At 32.7% G+C, this 20,715-nt stretch overlaps 1 pseudogene across 1 annotated transcript in view; it reads right to left on the reverse strand.

Moving 5' to 3' along the window:
• Positions 1-20,152, reverse strand: part of LOC143256208 (bifunctional 3'-phosphoadenosine 5'-phosphosulfate synthase-like) — a 39,900-nt pseudogene extending 19,748 nt beyond the window's left edge. Inside the window, exons 1-4 of the transcript XR_013031212.1 lie at positions 20,006-20,152; positions 8,904-9,009; positions 4,785-5,020; positions 2,945-3,083 (exon numbers count right to left, since the gene is read on the reverse strand). The product of XR_013031212.1 is annotated as a bifunctional 3'-phosphoadenosine 5'-phosphosulfate synthase-like (transcript). The remainder of the gene's footprint in view (positions 1-2,944; positions 3,084-4,784; positions 5,021-8,903; positions 9,010-20,005) is intronic.
• Positions 20,153-20,715: the final 563 nt, after the last annotated feature.

Genomic DNA, 20,715 nt, shown 5'->3' on the forward strand with positions numbered 1-20,715 from the left:
TTAATAAATCTTCCACACTGATAAGTAAGACCAGTGTTTTAGCTTCATCTTATTACTTTAGTAACAAAACTTCCACACTGATGAGTAACACCAGTGTTTTAGCTATATCTTCTCATTACTTTATTAATAAAACTTCCACAATGATAAGTAAGACCAGTGTTTTAGCTACATCTTCTCATTACTTTATTAATAAAACTTCCACGCTGATGAGTAAGACCAGTGTTTTAGCTATATCTTCTCATTACTTTATTAATAAAACTTCCACACTGATGAGTAAGACCAGTGTTTTAGCTACATCTTCTCATTACTTTATTAACAAAACTTCCACACTGATAAGTAAGACCAGTGTTTTAGCTACATCTTCTCATTACTTTATTAACAAAACTTCCACACTGATAAGTAAGACCAGTGTTTTAGCTATATCTTCTCATTACTTTATTAATAAAACTTCCACACTGATAAGTAAGACCAGTGTTTTAGCTACATCTTCTCATTACTTTATTAATAAAACTTCCACACTGATGAGTAAGACCAGTGTTTTAGCTACATCTTCTCATTACTTTATTAATAAAACTTCCACATTGATAAGTAAGACCAGTGTTTTAGCTACATTTTATTACTTTATTAATAAAACTTCCACACTGATAAGTAAGACCAGTGTTTTAGCTTCATCTTATTACTTTAGTAACAAAACTTCCACACTGATGAGCAACACCAGTGTTTTAGCTATATCTTCTCATTACTTTATTAATAAAACTTCCACACTGACAAGTAAGACCAATGTTTTAGCTATATCTTCCCATTACTTTATTAATAAAACTTCCACACTGATGAGTAACACCAGTGTTTTAGCTATATCTTCTCATTACTTTATTAATAAAACTTCCACACTGATAAGTAAGACCAGTGTTTTAGCTACATCTTCTCATTACTTTATTAATAAAACTTCCACGCTGATGAGTAAGACCAGTGTTTTAGCTATATCTTCTCATTACTTTATTAATAAAACTTCCACACTGATGAGTAAGACCAGTGTTTTAGCTACATCTTCTCATTACTTTATTAACAAAACTTCCACACTGATAAGTAAGACCAGTGTTTTAGCTACATCTTCTCATTACTTTATTAACAAAACTTCCACACTGATAAGTAAGACCAGTGTTTTAGCTTCATCTTATTACTTTAGTAACAAAACTTCCACACTGATGAGTAACACCAGTGTTTTAGCTATATCTTCTCATTACTTTATTAATAAAACTTCCACACTGATAAGTAAGAGCAGTGTTTTAGCTACATCTTCTCATTACTTTATTAATAAAACTTCCACGCTGATGAGTAAGACCAGTGTTTTAGCTATATCTTCTCATTACTTTATTAATAAAACTTCCACACTGATGAGTAAGACCAGTGTTTTAGCTACATCTTCTCATTACTTTATTAACAAAACTTCCACACTGATAAGTAAGACCAGTGTTTTAGCTACATCTTCTCATTACTTTATTAACAAAACTTCCACACTGATAAGTAAGACCAGTGTTTTAGCTATATCTTCTCATTACTTTATTAATAAAACTTCCACACTGATAAGTAAGACCAGTGTTTTAGCTACATCTTCTCATTACTTTATTAATAAAACTTCCACACTGATGAGTAAGACCAGTGTTTTAGCTACATCTTCTCATTACTTTATTAATAAAACTTCCACACTGATAAGTAAGACCAGTGTTTTAGCTTCATCTTATTACTTTAGTAACAAAACTTCCACACTGATGAGCAACACCAGTGTTTTAGCTATATCTTCTCATTACTTTATTAATAAAACTTCCACACTGACAAGTAAGACCAATGTTTTAGCTATATCTTCCCATTACTTTAAAAATAAAACTTCCACACTGATGAGTAAGACCAGTGTTATAGCTATATCTTCTCATTACTTTATTAATAAAACTTCCACACTGATGAGTAAGACCAGTGTTTTAGCTACATCTTCTCATTACTTTATCAACAAAACTTCCACACTGATGAGGAAGACCAGTGTTTTAGCTACATCTTATTACTTTATTAATAAAACTTTCACACTGATGAGTAAGACCAGTGTTTTAGCTACATCTTATTACTTTATTAATAAAACTTCCACACTGATGAGTAAGACCAGTGTTTTAGCTACATCTAATTACTTTAGTAACAAAACTTCCACACTGATGAGTAAGACCAGTGTTTTAGCTACATCTTATTACTTTAGTGACAAAACTTCCACACTGATAAGTAAGACCAGTGTTTTAGCTACATCTTATTACTTTATCAATAAAACTTCTACACTGATGAGTAAGACCAGTGTTTTAGCTACATCTTATTACTTTATTAATAAAACTTCCACACTGATAAGTAAGACCAGTGTTTTAGCTACATCTTATTACTTTATTAATAAAACTTCCACACTGATGAGTAAGACCAGTGTTTTAGCTACATCTTATCATTACTTTAGTAACAAAACTTCCATATCAATGAGTAGGACCACTGTTTAACCTACCAATATACTTAAATTTTGGGGTTTCTCTACAAAAGTATAACTTGTTGCTGAGAAATGTTACTTTATGAAGGAGGACTCTGTGAAATAAGTTTAGAACTACATAAATAAAATGGTGTTTTTACAGTGTTTTTCATTCTTTGGATTCTCCAAGTGTTTTCTTTTGAAATCAGAATCATGTACATTTTAATTTAAAGTATTTCTTAAGGTTAAAGTGATTGCACTAATTATAGCCATCTGGTTTCAAAATTGAAATATATTTCATGGGATAAAACCAACTTTCACATGAAATTGGTCACAAAACTAAACATTTAAGAAGTTATTCACAGTTTTCATAAAGCTGTACCTGGTCTGTCTGGTGAAACTGTCAGTGACATGAGAAGACAACACAGTGTAATAATTTGTGATAGTACAAACCTTTTATTTCTCCTGCTCTGGCTTTTTTATAAAGTCCTTTCACATCTCTCTCTTCACATACTTCTATAGGTGTATCAACAAAGCACTCAAAGAATGGAAGACCTGATTCCTGGTGGATGGTTCTAGCTTGTTCTCTATCCTGTAAAAAATTGGGTATGACAAAACAAATAATTTATTAAATCACTTGAACCTAAGGTCACTACAATAGTAAGTTAAAAAGATACATAAATGAAGTATGAGATAATAAAAGAAAAGTGAAACTTTTACACTTCTCGACCTTTCAAGACAGCATAACATTAAACACCACAAACACAATTAAAAATTGTGTTGATATATTATTGTGTTCTAATGTTAAGATGCAGCTGATAGTTTTATAGATGCCAATCAAATGGACTGAAGTAGAAGTTTTGGTTTTCAGTTTAAGTAAATATATATACAGTACATATGTAATGGAATCTTTTACACCTAAATATCTTTACCTTTTTAGCAATACTAGTTATATACCTACTAAATTTTTAAACTGAAAATCTCAATAAGTGTCAAAGACACTTTTGAAAGTTTTTTTTCCTTTTAAATGCTAAGTATATTTGGTGTATTTCAGGAGACAAGTTTACTTTAAATAAGCTATCAAGTTTTAATATTTCCAATGGAAATAAATATGAGAAATACATAAGAATAGATTATAAAATAAGTGTGACTTGCTAACAGTTACATTAGCATCTAATCATTGGAATCCCCCTTGTGTCTTGTTAACCGAAAATGTAACATGGGATTGATAGTAAGATTATAATCCCTTTGCAGTGGAATGGGTGAACATGTTTGGTGATGGTATATGAATTCACAATCCATAGATCAGACGTGAATGACCCTAACCAGTATACCAATTAAATATGAAACTACTAAAAGGTATTGAATGTTTTCATATTAAACTCAATAAAATTGAGAAATAGCATGAACAAAAGAAACAAACTTAAAACAAAGCTGGTTAATTACAACATTCTCCATAATAACACAACTGAATGCAACTCAAAACATAGCTGGTTAATTACAACATTCATCATAATAACACAACTGAATGCAATCAAAACAAAGCTGGTTAATTACAACATTCTTCATAATAAACACAATTCAAAACAAAGCTGGTTAGTTGCAACATTCTTCACAATAACACAACTGAATACAAATCAAAACAAAACTGGTTAGTTACAACATTCTTCACAATAACACAACTGAATGCAACTCAAAAAAAAGCTGGTTAATTACAACATTCTTCATAATAAATACACCTCAAAACAAAACTGGTTAGTTACAACATTCTTCACAATAACACAACTGAATGCAACTCAAAACAAAGCTGGTTAATTACAACATTCTTCATAATAAATACACCTCAAAACAAAACTGACTAGTTACAACATTCTTCATAATAACACAACTGAATACAAATCAAAACAAAGCTGGTTAGTTACAACATTCTTCATAATAACACAACTGAATACAAATCAAAACAAAGCTGGTTAGTTACAACATTCTTCACAATAGCACAACTGAATACAAATCAAAACAAAGCTGGTTAGTTACAACATTCTTCATAATAACACAACTGAATGCAATGCAAAACAAAGCTGGTTAATTACAACATTCTTCATAATAAACACAACTCAAAACAAAACTGGTTAGTTACAACATTCTTCACAGTAAACACTACTCAATACCAACAAAACACTTGTAAAACTTTAAATACTTTAAAATAACAACCCATCAAAAACTCTTTGATGCAAGGCCTGTTATATACACTTTGTGCAGTTCTTGAACAAGTGTAGCTCATAAAATTACTCACCTTTGCAAATGGGCTTATAAAACTTGTGATGCATACCACTCCACTATCAGCGAACAGTTTCGCCACTTCAGCCACTCTTCTAATGTTCTCTTCACGATCTTCAGCACTGAAACCTAGATTCTTGTTCAATCCCTGACGAATGTTGTCTCCATCAAGAGCATAGGAAGGAATACCAAATGCACAGAGGTAGTCTTCCAGACCAAAAGAAATGGTAGTTTTACCAGCACCAGACAGTCCTATTTACCGAGAGAACCTTCATTTCATATGACAGACACTAAAGTACCATGCTATTATTAAATGTCACAAATATTACAAAGAAAAAATATTACAAACAAATTAGTTTAATCAACTTATATTAACAGACTTCCTTTATTTTGACAAACAAAAAAATCATAAAACAGAAACAAAGAAAACCATGTACGGAAGCTGATCCATTTCTTCAAACAATTATATCATAATCTGGTAACACATGTCAGTAAGAAAGAAAATAGTTAAGCCTAATTATAAAGATGTAATACTTTGCAAATTATTTTACCAGAGCAGCAGAGATAACTTAAAACCCACATGCTGTCCTAAAGCAAATTACAATATAAGAAAGGTAAAGCTGTAGAAATATTTCTATGGTCAAATGTTACAGAATGTTTCATGAAAATCTTTACTACATATCCACATAAAAAGAAAGGTGTTTGTTATATCACATTTATAGCACTATTTAACAATTTATATGTGAAAAACTTATTGCTACTTCTTCTACAAGCTATTATTAGTTCTCCACTGTGAATAACAGTGCAAGCTGGGAAAAATGGATATGGAGAAAATAAAATTGTGATATAAAAAAATGTTTGAAAGGACAAAATTTTAATATGGATAGTAATTATATCAACACATCTTTCATATAACTGTAACAAATACAGATTATATGAGCTTAAAATAATACCACAAATTTCCTTATACCAAAACAGTTTGTTTTATACTGTTCAAATTATCTTACTTATAAAGATTGAATTGCATTATTTTTCATGATATATTTAGCCATAAACACCCTAAGATTTCTAATATGAAAACAATGATAGGAAACCAAAACAAAAGAGCAGAGAGAACATTATATATATTTTAAAAAACTCAATGATGTACACATTAAATAGACCAGTGTTTCCTGAAGTAGTTCCTACAGAAAGCAGTGGTGGTCTCAGTATATGCAGAATCATTTTCTTTAAAACTTTCCTCACACCAGATAAAGTGACATGTTCAGCAAGAGTTTTAGTTTTTGCAATAAATATGATTATAAAATTCTACTTCTGCTTGAAAATTATTTAACAATAAGTTCCAATAGAAATAAAGTGCCTAAGATTGGAAGTTTCTATTAAATAAACAGATGGAGTTCTCAAGGAAAATTGTAAACTCTTAAATAATACAATGTATACATATAGTTTGCTCTTTTCTCTTCAGAAACTTGTTACACAAAAGAAAATAACAACAAGAACTACAATGTCAAAGCAATCTCACAAAAGAAGCTATTGAAAGATTTAAAAAGTAAAACATTTAACTTGGAATTCTAATTAAAAGTACAATAGTATATGACACAATTTCAGTGAAATTTTATTTTCACTAGCTGAAATGAACAGAATGAGACAAGTGAATGAATGTTTATAATACAGTTACTCTAAATTAAGTTTTAATTAACTTGTATTTAGAACTGGATAATTAAAAACTGATTATCTATCAGCACTGCTTCCATTAATTAGCATCCTGTAAGATAAGTGATTATTTTCATAAAAATAACCAAGTAACTGAAATTAATGTTTCTAGCTTCTTACATTAATTAGCATCCTGTAAGATAAGTGATTATTTTCATGAAAATAACCAAGTAACTGAAATTAATGTTTCTAACTTCTTACTTTAATTAGCATCCTGTAAAATAAGTGATTAATTTCATGAAAATAACCAAGTAACTGAAATTAATGTTTCTAACTTCTTCCATTAATTAGCATCCTGTAAGATAAGTGATTAATTTCATGAAAATAACCAAGTAACTGAAATTTATGTTTCTAATTATTACTGTTTTAGATAATTCCAACTTTCCAAGTAAATGAAGCACGGCCATTATGATTTATAATTATATATATAATTATATATCATTCACTCAAAGTTATTCAATGTTGAAACGCACAAAAATAACCAACTTCTTGTAAATACTATTTCCAGTCACTTGAACTACTCAAGTCTCAAGTGATCAATTAGTAGATTCCAACACTTGTCCAGCTTCTTTCATACTTCAGAGATTCAACCAAATATTTCACAAAAACTAATACCAGATGAAAAAACAACAACATCAATTTAAAAAGTTAGAACTTTTTAAATCAAGTATTAGTACTTCAAAATAATAATATACAAAGGCCAAAACAGAAAACAAATGTTTTAAAAACTCCCACTAACAGAGAATATTACATACACTGAACTAGAGTGGGTTTTTATTAGAAATTCCACACCTCATTCTCATAAACATTGGATGATAATGGTGTAAAAAACTTCCTGAATAACTCATGAAAATGTATATTTTATCAAACAAGTTTAGAAAACAGGTAAATAAATGTTCAAATGCCTGTAACCCCTTAGCCAGGGTCTTCCTTGAGGTGTTTACAAAACAGCATATATCACAAATGTCATAGATAATGCTGTTTACTTTGGGGGTGTTTTTTGCTTTAGTTTCTTGATTTAAGTTACAAGATAAGAATTTCAAGATCTTTCTATTTTAAACTCAAAGTATATGAAGGCCTGAAAGTCTTCCAAGACTTTCTTCATGAGGTATGAAATATAAATTGAAAACTGGGAGGATTAACATCATGGCCAATATATACATAAAGTGGACATGAACATAAAACATTATGGTTTAGGTCCAAATACATACAGTGGACAGGAACACAGAGAAGACTGGTATTTGCCCAGAAGGAAACTTCAAATGCAGTCAAATAAATTCTAGTACCATTTGCACCAAGATACATCAAAGAACAGTAACCAGAACAGTGAAGGTTATTATGGAAATAACATTCTATACAGAAGGGGTTATTTTACTGTTTCTATTAGCAGGGTAAGAATTTTATATGGCTGTGTTTCAAGATGCAGTAACCCAAAACAGTGAGTTATTTTCCTGTGTTTTGATAAACAGTAACCTAGGAAATGAAGATTATCAAACCATTATACTATAACTTATGCAACAAGGGGTACTGCACCTGCTGTTCCATGAACAGTGACATACACATTCAAAGATATGTTTTTGTGTTTCTTGCCAGTGAGAATTATATTCCTATGTTTCAAAAATGACAGATTCATCAAGTCAAAACTTCAAACAGCCCATTGCTAAAAGAAAAAAGTAACCCAATTTAAATCAAATGAAAGAGTGAAGTGTTGAAAGACAAACAGTTAACAAACACCAAAGACATTTCAATTTAACACAAAACATTCACAAAATAAGTCCAAGAGTATATCTCAATAAAGTAATAGAAAAATAGTAAAACAAAATTTGACTAAGATCGATTTAAATACAAAAGTGGAGAATGATTGAAGTGTGCACAGCTTAAAAACATGTCCAATGTACAAAAGGAACACCATCTGTACAAAAGTAGTTACACAGATGAACTCAAAAAGTATGAATTGGATGCTTATATTAAAATGGACAACAAATATATGGTTATTATAGCACTTTTTAATGCTTTTGTGATGAGAAAAACTGCTGCTAATAAAACCACGCTTATAAGGTGACATTTTGGTTTGGGCACACCATACATCTATGAGCACACCGCTGAAAGTTTGGAGAAAAGAAAAAAGATACAAAATACTAATAATAAATAAGTTACAAAAGAAACTGTATTTTAAACAGTCAAGTTTAGGCTAGTCAGCTCAGCCAAACAATCCATATAAAAATGCACATTATGTTAATACAAACAGTTATAATGTATCCATTAGAAAGATGTGAACCAACCAGTGTAAGAATTCCATGTGCACTAAAACTATACCTAGTCCATCGCGCATACACTAAAAAGATGAGACCTAGTGTAAATGTATCATCCAAATGTTAAAATAATTAACTTGTATACATCTCAAGAGAGAACACTGTCTTACCAGTAAACCAAATGGTGCATCCTCGAAAACCTCCTCTCTGTCCAACTATCTGTCCTCGCTTGGCTCTGGAGACGTGATGTACCTGTTGGTAGACGTTTGTGGCTTTCTGTTGGAAGTGATAAATATTATCATGTTAACCCATATAAACACTTAGACTTTGTAATATTGCTAAGGGGTTGATAACATATTTACCTCCCACCTATATTATTATACAAAACAGACATCATTAGGATGTGAATGTTAAAAAGATAATTCCTTACTTCCTTTAGGATGATTCAAGTGTATATATTCAATAGCAAGTAGTTTATTAATAAAAGAAACCACACTAAGTGATTATCAATACTTTATGATAATAGTGATTCATAATAAGGATTGCCCATTTCTTCTTCTTTAATATTATTATTCAGCTTACAACAAAATCAGCTGTGAGTATTGTAATACAACCTGGGCAGTATTACAAAATGCATCACTGTGCATTGTACAAGGCAGCTTATAATATATTTGATAACCTAGCAAATTGTGTTGGCTGTATAACTGTTTTCACCATATAATTTTAATGTAGTGTGTGGTTTATAAAGAGCCTCATAATCTACTATATGCATATATATGTATAAACACAAACACACACACAGCTCAGAGAACACACCTGGAGGTTCCTTATGTGTACTGCAGTATAAAACCATAGGTCAGAGAACAGCTGGAAGTTCCTTATGTGTACTGTAGTATAAAACTATAGCTCAGAGAACAGTTGGTAGTTCCTTATGTGTACTGTAGTATAAAAACCATAGCTCAGAGAACAGCTGAAAGTTCCTTATGTGTACTGTAGTATAAAAACTCTAGCTCAGAGAATGGCTGGAAGTTCCTTATGTGTACTGTGGTATAAAAACCATAGGTCAGAGAACAGCTGGAAGTTCCTTATGTGTACTGTAGTATAAAAACCATAGCTCAGAGAACAGCTGGAAGTTCCTTATGTGTACTGTAGTATAAAAACTCTAGCTCAGAGAATGGCTGGAAGTTCCTTATGTGTACTGTAGTATAAAAACCATAGGTCAGAGAACAGCTGGAAGTTCCTTATGTGTACTGTAGTATAAAAACCATAGCTCAGAGAATGGCTGGAAGTTCCTTATGTGTACTGTAGTATAAAAACCATAGGTCAGAGAACAGCTGGAAGTTCCTTATGTGTACTGTAGTATAAAAACCATAGCTCAGAGAACAGCTGGAAGTTCCTTATGTGTACTGTGGTATAAAACCATAGCTCAGAGAACAGCTGGAAGTTCCTTATGTGTACTGTGGTATAAAAACCATAGCTCAGAGAACAGCTGGAAGTTCCTTATGTGTACTGTGGTATAAAACCATAGCTCAGAGAACAGCTGGAAGTTCCTTATGTGTACTGTGGTATAAAAACCATAGCTCAGACAACAGCTGGAAGTTCCTTATGTGTACTGTAGTATAAAAACCATAGCTCAGAGAACAGCTGGAAGTTCCTTATGTGTACTGTAATATAAAACCATAGCTCAGAGAACAGCTGGAAGTTCCTTATGTGTACTGTGGTATAAAACCATAGCTCAGAGAACACCTCAAAGTTCCTTAAGTGTACTGTAGTATAAAACTATAGGTCAGAGAACAGCTGGAAGTTGCTATCCACAATCTTTGGTACCTAAAAGTTTGAGTGTTTTTGTCAGAATCTTTACATGTACAGAAAGTTACGTCACATCAAGATGATGGGTAGATACCGTCTAGAAAATGTATTCTCAAGATGGCTAGTATATGTATTAAAACTTTAAAATAAAGTACAGGACAAGAACTAGTATAGGTATAAAGGTGTTCCTTTATATTGGTCTAAGTTGCTGTATAAATGGGACATCTCTCATTTTGCATTTGTTTATAAATGTTTCATTACTTAGTATCTGGGTGACTTATGGTTATGCTGTGTTTATTTGTAGTGTTCAAAAATGTGTCAAGGTGTTTTTATCTACTTTGAATCTGGTTTCCATTTTTCTGCTTGTTTATCCAATATAGAAACTATGTCAGTTGTTGTTTTTTTATAAATAATGTTGGTGTTGTTTGTCAGTGTAATTTTTACATAATGTGTACTTTAGTTTTTGTATCTGGTTTCTGAATACATTTGGTGTTTACTGGAATGTTGTGTTTTAAGTTTTCTATGTGTTTATTTTTTTGCCGACATTGGAAATGTATGGAATGCAGCAGTGTAAGGTGTTGTAGTCTATTGTTTCTTGGACTTTATTATTTTTTGTTTGTTGTTGATTGTGTTGTTAACTTAGGTGTGTGGAACATAATTATTTCCTTTATTATTTGCACCTAGATACTACTGTTATAGGAACATTAAAAGTGTCACAGTATTCAAAAGTGAAACTCCAAAACTTTTCTTTCACTATCTGAAGCAAAGTTATATACACAGCCACTGGCCTTAGTGTACAAACGCTACATGTAGAGACATCCAGTAATACAGCTAATGCATGACCTCATTCATTCCCAGTCTTTAGAGAACTATGAACCCTGACCATTTACTGGTGACCTATAAATGATTAATTATGAATTACAAACAGTGAACTAAATTGGTTAATTTTAGATTACAAGTTACATTTCACTCCAACTACTTGACCCCATTTTTTCAAACCAGAAAGAACTTATTCAAAAATAGCATTTAAAAATGAGAACACAAAATGAAGTTATTACGTCTAAACATACTCCACAGATGATTCTACAATTAACTTTAGCAAAGTTACACGTAATATCTTTCACTTAGGTTCCCAGTTTTGGTTCGTATAAATGGTATATATCTACTGAATAACTCACCATTTATATTCTTTGTTTGTTTGTAATATCAAAACAAAACATGAGGTCTGAATAATCCATACTTCAATCCCTTATCAATATTTGTTTTATATATGTTTCACATTTCCCTAAAAATGTACCAATAATGAATGCACAACCTGGTTCTTTTTCGGTACTTAAGGACGATACAAATTAACATGTTGTTATAAGAATCTGATGGACTGTTCTTCCATATCAGATTCACACTACCCAAGTAGGTCTTGTCCTGCTGTTAGGACGAGTCAGATATGTTTGTATTATCCTACCTAGTACAAAATATGTTGTCTTGTTATTGTATGTGTTTACTTTCCTTGCAAATTCGGGAGTCAGTTGGTTCACCACATGTATAGTATTTTAAGAAAAAGAACTCCACTGAATAAACATTTACCATATACACTAGACTTCTTACAACAATAAGAAAAAGAACTCCACTGAATAAACATTTACCATATACACTAGACTTCTTACAACAATAAGAAAAAGAACTCCACTGAATAAACATTTACCATATACACTAGACTTCTTACAACAATAAAATAAAGAACTCCACTGAATAAACATTTACCATATACACTAGACTTCTTACAACAATAAGAAAAAGAACTCTACTGAATAAACATTTACCATATACACTAGACTTCTTACAACAATAAGAAAAAGAACTCCACTGAATAAACATTTACCATATACACTAGACTTCTTACAACAATAAGAAAAAGAACTCCACTGAATAAACATTTACCATATACACTAGACTTCTTACAACAATAAGAAAAAGAACTCCACTGAATAAACATTTACCATATACACTAGACTTCTTACAACAATAAGAAAAAGAACTCCACTGAATAAACATTTACCATATACACTGGACTTCTTACAACAATAAGAAAAGAACTCCACTGAATAAACATTTACCATATACACTAGACTTCTTACAACAATAAGAAAAAGAACTCCACTGAATAAACATTTACCATATACACTAGACTTCTTACAACAATAAGAAAAGAACTCCACTGAATAAACATTTACCATATACACTAGACTTCTTACAACAATAAGAAAAAGAACTCCACTGAATAAACATTTACCATATACACTAGACTTCTTACAACAATAAGAAAAAAAACTCCACTGAATAAACATTTACCATATACACTAGACTTCTTACAACAATAAGAAAAAAACTCCACTGAATAAACATTTACCATATACACTAGACTTCTTACAACAATAAGAAAAAAGAACTCCACTGAATAAACATTTACCATATACACTAGACTTCTTACAACAATAAGAAAAACAACTCCACTGAATAAACATTTACCATATACACTGGACTTCTTACAACAATAAGAAAAAGAACTCCACTGAATAAACATTTACCATATACACTGGACTTCTTACAACAATAAGAAAAGAACTCCACTGAATAAACATTTACCATATACACTAGACTTCTTACAACAATAAGAAAAAGAACTCCACTGAATAAACATTTACCATATGCACTAGACGTCTTACAACAATAAGAAAAAGAACTCCACTGAATAAACATTTACCATATACACTAGACTTCTTACAACAATAAGAAAAAGAACTCCACTGAATAAACATTTACCATATACACTAGACTTCTTACAACAATAAGAAAAAGAACTCCACTGAATAAACATTTACCATATACATTAGACTTCTTACAACAATAAGAAAAAGAACTCCACTGAATAAACACTTACCATATACACTAGACTTCTTACAACAAAGAAAAAGAACTCTACTGAATAAACATTTACCATATACACTAGACTTCTTACAACAATAAGAAAAAAGAACTCCACTGAATAAACATTTACCATATACACTAGACTTCTTACAACAATAAGAAAAAGAACTCCACTGCATAAACATTTACCATATACACTAGACTTCTTACAACAATAAGAAAAACAACTCCACTGAATAAACATTTACCATATACACTAGACTTCTTACAACAATAAGAAAAAGAACTCTACTGAATAAACATTTACCATATACACTAGACTTCTTACAACAATAAGAAAAAGAACTCCACTGAATAAACATTTACCATATACACTAGACTTCTTACAACAATAAGAAAAAGAATTCCACTGAATAAACATTTACCATATACACTAGACTTCTTACAACAATAAGAAAAAGAACTCCACTGAATAAACATTTACCATATACACTGGACTTCTTAAAACAACCGCCATCTTTAGGTCACGTATTTAAAATTTTGTATGCAAAGATATCAAAGCTGACAGAAATAAGCCTTCAGTGTGAAAATTTGGTAAAACACTGTTAAGCAACAAAATATTTTGTAACTTCCAGGTTTCAGGTCAAATGTCATCTAACAGCTAAGAACAGAACTCTCAATTAGTATACATAAGTAAACATCCAATTCAGCCACTTAAGCTATAACTTTATAAAAAAAAAAGATCCTGCCCTTACTTTAACCTTTAGTTGGGCGAAGGGAAACAGCTGTTTTAAAACACCCTCCCCCTGTAGCCTTCCGAGGAAAATCTCGCTTCAAACCGAAACGCCTACCACCAACTAAGTTCAATCCCCAAGCAGTCTTAAAGACGTCTGCGAGACAGCCTGGTATGACTTTACCTTGCTCATCATCACACTGCATATTAAAATCGTAAGCGCAAAGGCTGACACTTACAAAAGTCTCTAAAAATTCTACACAAAGTGTAAAGAAGGTCTTTGTACCAAACAAAACTTGAGGTACTTGACCTGATCAGTAATAGCAGTTACTCTATATGACAGGAAGACACGAACTTCAACATCCCTGACTTCTAATCTAGACTGATGACGACAGAAGAACGGTTAGATATTTCAAACAGTACATGAGACAACACAAGTAGAAATATTTTCAAACTTATTGTAACTTGCACATAAATAACATACAAACAGTCTCATTTTTGGCCTACTAAACCTTACACATAAATAACATTTAAACCGTCTCACTTCTGGCCTATTAAACCACTTGACGCTAATTAAGTTAAACGTAACATAACCAACAAGTTAATCATTACATCAAACGTAACAATCTGACAAAGTTAGCCACTACATTAAATATAACACAACGACAAGGCCTACCACTACAAACATAACATAAAGCTAACCATATTTCACTTCATCAAACGTAACACAAAATGACAAAGTTAACCACTTCGTCAAACACAAAATAAACTGGCAAAGTTAACCATTACATCAAACACAAAACAAACTGACAAAGTTAACCATTACATCAAACATAACACAATGTGACAAAGTTAACCATTACATCAAACGTAACACAAAATGACACAGTTAACCACTTCGTCAAACACAAAACAAACTGGCAAAGTTAACCACTTCGTCAAACACAAAACAAACTGGCAAAGTTAACCATTACATCAAACACAAAACAAACTGACAAAGTTAACCATTACATCAAACATAACACAATGTGACAAAGTTAACCATTACATCAAACATAACACAATGTGACAAAGTTAACCATTACATCAAACATAACACAATGTGACAAAGTTAACCATTGCATCAAACACAAAACATACTGACAAAGTTAACCATTACATCAAACAAAACAAACTGACAAAGTTAACCATTACATCAAACACAAAACAAACTGACAAAGTTAATCATTACATCAAACACAAAACAAACTGAAAAAGTTAACCATTACATCAAACATAACACAATGTGACAAAGTTAACCATTACAGCAATATAGCAAAACTAACTTACTCAATTGCAAGTTATCATGACAGTTATTTCTCGGAAACACAAACTCACCTTCATCAAATGAACCACTTTAAACAAATGGCCAATAGCTACGTCACAACAGGTCCTGCTGACACAACTACATTCAGGTTATGAATGACAGAAACTGTTAGATAGATTTCTTTTTTCTAATAAATCGATATCCTGTAGTGAACATAAATAGTTTTTTTTTTCCAAATTAGTCAACATCTCAGAAGTCTCCCAAGGTTCAGTCCTTCAGCCATTCCTCTATATAGGTTCATCAACAACAGACCATTTTCTGACTTGACATACATACATTTTTCACAATACGTTGACGTTTGAAACGTATCGCAATCACTTACTGATGTTATGACTGGCTCGTGTTACTCAATCCAAAACTAGTGACTTCCCTTTTCAAAGAAGTCTTAACAAATCATACAAAAACACCAAAGAAGTAAAACTGTGCTCTGAAATCTAGTTTATTGGTAATAACTTTTGGTATTCGCCTCACCACTTAAGACTGTATACTTCAATAGTATAAACAAACTCATCAGCAAGGGAATTATTTCACCAAGATTCATTGCAAGCAAAAACAAGATAAATCCACCACTATTTTAAAATTTACTTACGCCCATTGATAGAACGCACTGGTCAAATTACTTTCAACAACATTCTTGATACACTACAGTGACAGCGAAATATAATTCTTAGATTAGCGCCAGAGGTTCCGAGGTTTGTCCTCCATTAATTATACACACAAAGTCTGGCCTGCCATTAATCAAATAGAGATTCTCGACACTTGCAAATAATTACTATCGCAAAGCAAAAACAAGAAACACCAAACAGTGTCACCACCACGCAAGATGTATCTAATTTCTTGCAGCCACACACGCACATCCCACACGTGAATGTTCATTGTCGTAAGCATGTGTCAATTTTCATCTAACACACAAAAGTTAGGCTGTTCTCTGAAAGTATCTTGAGATACTCCTGTTTCCTCTTCCAAGTCCAATTGAATAGCATTTGGATGGATGCAAAGACAGCGGTCAAGGTACTGAATTTATACACCCCACCCACTCTGTGGCTCTAACTTCATATTCTTATCGATTAGTATTGATTGATATTTGTATCATTGACGAGGGAGGTAAATGTTTTCATCAGTTCGTGATCCCAACCAGAACCAGAATCCTGTCAACAAGGCGTCATACTCTTGCAGCCTACGTAACAAGCTGCTTTCAAATATCTCTGCATCCATGGAACTGTGACCACCAGTGAAATGTAACACCCCACTGTGTGAGACCTACCTATACACGTTTCTCAAGACCGTCGACCTTTCCATAAGCCCTGCAGACAAAAAGAACTCTCTGGAATAGTCTCTCAACATCAAGCTACACCCAGCCCACCGGATTAACGCATGACTTTCTGAAAAACCGGCTGCTTACGTGAAGATATTCATAAACTCACAGCAAGCCTTGAAACACATCCTGACCCAAGGCATTTTCTACCATCTACACCATTTTACAGTAAAAATGTTGCACCAAAAGTCTCTCTCTCGTGCAGCTACGCCACTCACAATACTTTTTTTCCACTAGCCATCTTCCAGATCTAGTCTCCTACCTGTCACGTGTCCACCCAAACATAGAGTCCAGTTCCAACCATCCACTAGCTTTCTTGATCGCCTCCGATGTGGTGCCTCCACAATTACTGAAGCCGCCTATGAACTCCTATCCCCCAAAGACATCACTATGTCGCCAAGTCACCTCAACATTAGCACTAATTCACCCTAACCCAGCACCAAAATCCATCATCCAACTTACCAAACACTCTCCTGATGGATACCTTGACCGTCTCACAATCACTGCACAAAGATGAAGCCAAGCTGCACTCACTTCTTCCATCGCCCCTCGACTAATGACGACAAATATGATACCCAGGACAGCTCTTTCCATGGACAGTCCATCACTTTCAACCATCTGCCTGTCAAAACAAGCTCCCTTTAACACTAAGTTTAAGGAAGTCATCTTCCTTCCTCGCCACTAGCCAACACACACCATCAGTTTAGATCAGTGGTTCTTAACCTTTTTCAGTGTTTGCACCCCTTTCAAATCAGTAATCATTTCTCGCACCCCCTGGAAACTTAAATATAAAAATATTAAGCATACTCTTATGTAAAATATAGATTTGCTTTAATTATTCATGGGCATCCTCGCACCCTTGGGAATCATCTTCGCACCCTAGGTGCAGGCACCTGGTTAAGAACCCCTGGTTTAGATCAACCGGATACTGGTCAGTCAATCATTAGGCACCAGCCAGTAAAAAGTGGGTTTCCTGGCGATCATGAGGCATCAGTTAGTGAAAGTTGTTTTCTGGAGAAGTGAACGTGGAATTGTTACCAAGTTTTGTTTTTCTTTGTTGTTGTTGTTTGTTTTTTTTTGCCAAGTATGATTCTTACAGAGAAGTTGGTTTCATCAAACCCATAACTGCAAAAACTTTGAATTATAGGGTACTCATATACCACAGACTGGAAAAAAGCGATACAACAACCATTAAATAGATTCGTTAATACGTTCAGGACCCGGCGTGAACTAATACTTAGAGCGCCTAGTTACAGACCGGATGTTCAAAGGTTCGAGTCGAGAGATGCGCTAAACTTGATATGCACTTTCAGCTGTTCAAGGTTTATAACTGTGGTAGTCAATCACAACATTCGCATAAACAGTGTAACTTGTGTCCTCTAGCGGACAGTTCTAAGTTTTATAAGCACCGAATGTAACGCTACAATTTTATGTGCAATTTGAATGACTGCACACAATCAACAAGTGGCACAACACATGTGGCACGTTTATAATACATACATGTTATTGTCAATCTATCTAAAGTACAAATGTTGGTATAACCTCCACAATGTGTGGCATTATTATATCGCAACTTCAATTTAGTATATCACCGTGTTTGTTTTAAATAAAGGTATGTACACTTGTCATATAAAGTGGACAATATAATAACAAGTTGATGTGTCAGTTTACTTCTAATAAATATTTTAAAATGCCCATCAGTGGCGTAACTACAACAAATACCTCCCTTGTATAAAGAGTAACTGGGCCTCCTATATTCATTTCCTTATAACTGCAGTAATTTTTTTTTCTAGCTGGTTGACATCATTCGTTTAACAGAATAGTACAACTTCCCTTTAGTTTAAACAAATAATGTTGAATGTCTTTCCTCTTTCGGCCAGTATATTTCAGACATATCATGCAATACATTAATTACTGGTTGAGTGTGTGAAATATATATACTATTGGTTCACAATGTGAGATATATTACTGGTTGATTACGTGAAATATATATACTATTGGTTCACTATGTGAGATATGTTACTGGTTGATTGTTTGAAATATATATACTATTGGTTCACAATGTGAGATATAGTACTAGTTGATTACGTGAAATATATATACTATTGGTTCACAATGTGAGATATATTACTGGTTGATTGTTTGAAATATATATACTACTGGTTCACTATGTGAGATATATTACTGGTTGATTGTTTGAAATCTATATACTACTGATTCACTATGTGAGATATCCTACTGGTTGATTGTGTGAAATATATATACTTCTAGTTGACTATGCGAGCTATCCTACTGGTTGACCATGTAAAATGTATTAAGTTGCAACGTCATTAAACCGTACGCTTATATTGAAGACATCACTGCAGTTTACAATAAGAGTCGAATAATACGGTTCCATGGAAGTTCAATATAGTAAATTAAAATTCTGATGTAAAGTGTAAAGATATAATGACATTAGAGCTTTAACAGAAAAACAAATTTAATCATAAAAGAATTGAGTTTGTGTTTTCTTATAGCAAAGCCACAACGAGCTATCTGCTGATTCCACCGAGGTGAATCGAACCCCTGATTTTAGCGTTGTAAATCCATATACTTACCACTGTACTATCGGGGTATGGGGTATAAAAGTATTGCTCATTTAATTCATTAGAACAATTTATAGCGAATACAACGATTTCTACAAACGTTCAGTTGTAGCATATCAATAACAACCGTTAATCTACAAAACCTTACGTAAATCTATCAAAGTTAATCGTCTATTTCAACCTTTAATTATTAGCTTTCTAGTGTCGAAATTTCACTAAGTTGACCACATCTCGTTGAACAGAACCGTCTTCAATAGCACATTTATATTAAAATAATTTTAATTACAATGATAAGTTATTTACTCTTTTGAGATTGGGACATTAAGCAGCGAGATACGTCCAGGGCTTTTTAACGCATGCTAGTTCAAATTTACCTTGCCACATACTCAAACTATGTGCCTCAATCCGCTACAAACTGGAACCTAAACTCAAATTTTCACATATTCAAACTACTTATCTGAAGAATCCACTACACCAAGAATTAAAATAAATAAACACAGTTTTAGTAAAAAGTACCACAAACGAAAAGTTTGACAAACCTGACTGCGGTAGTATGCTGTGTTGTTAAACATAGTTATAGTACGTGTTAGTTCTTTAATATGATAAAGCATGTAACAACCAAGAAAGTTGTCGACTTCTAACTTGTACCACCTAACGACCACGCGTTGAACGAGCGTCACGTAGAGTTCAACAGCTGTTTGGAGGGTAGAACAGGTGGTTACTACGACAGTAGCATACGACACCGAAGTATTACTGTGTTCGAAGCAATCCTTACATGTAAAACAAACATATAATCTCGACTATATATCACACAAAAATTTAGGTAGAAGACTAACACATACTGAAGGCTTAGTTCCTGGATACATGCACGTATATTACGGATTCTCGAGTAAACCTTGCAAATGGTGTGCGTGTGTCAGTAAGTTTGTTTAGTAGGCACAGTTGTACTGAATGACTGGTACGACTTCAGAAATTATATTACTTTTCATTTAATGTTTATTGTTCTTATTTCTAAAAATATGTCACCCTAACTTTTCCTTTTTTCTCCAAACGATTGTTAGGCGACCGATTTAGAAGGAAAATAACTCCACAAAAACAATTGTTCAATCAAAACTGTGGCTTGGAAGGCGGAGGTTTATATATATATATATAGATGTTTAAACATCAAGGAATGTAAATCACCATTAAGTAGCATACATGTGCACTTAACAGAGATGAATAAGCTATCTATTCTGCACATGTCTGTGAA

The sequence above is a fragment of the Tachypleus tridentatus genome, chromosome 7 (genome assembly GCF_004210375.1).
Source record: "Tachypleus tridentatus isolate NWPU-2018 chromosome 7, ASM421037v1, whole genome shotgun sequence".
Classification (NCBI taxonomy): Eukaryota; Metazoa; Arthropoda; class Merostomata; order Xiphosura; family Limulidae; genus Tachypleus; species Tachypleus tridentatus.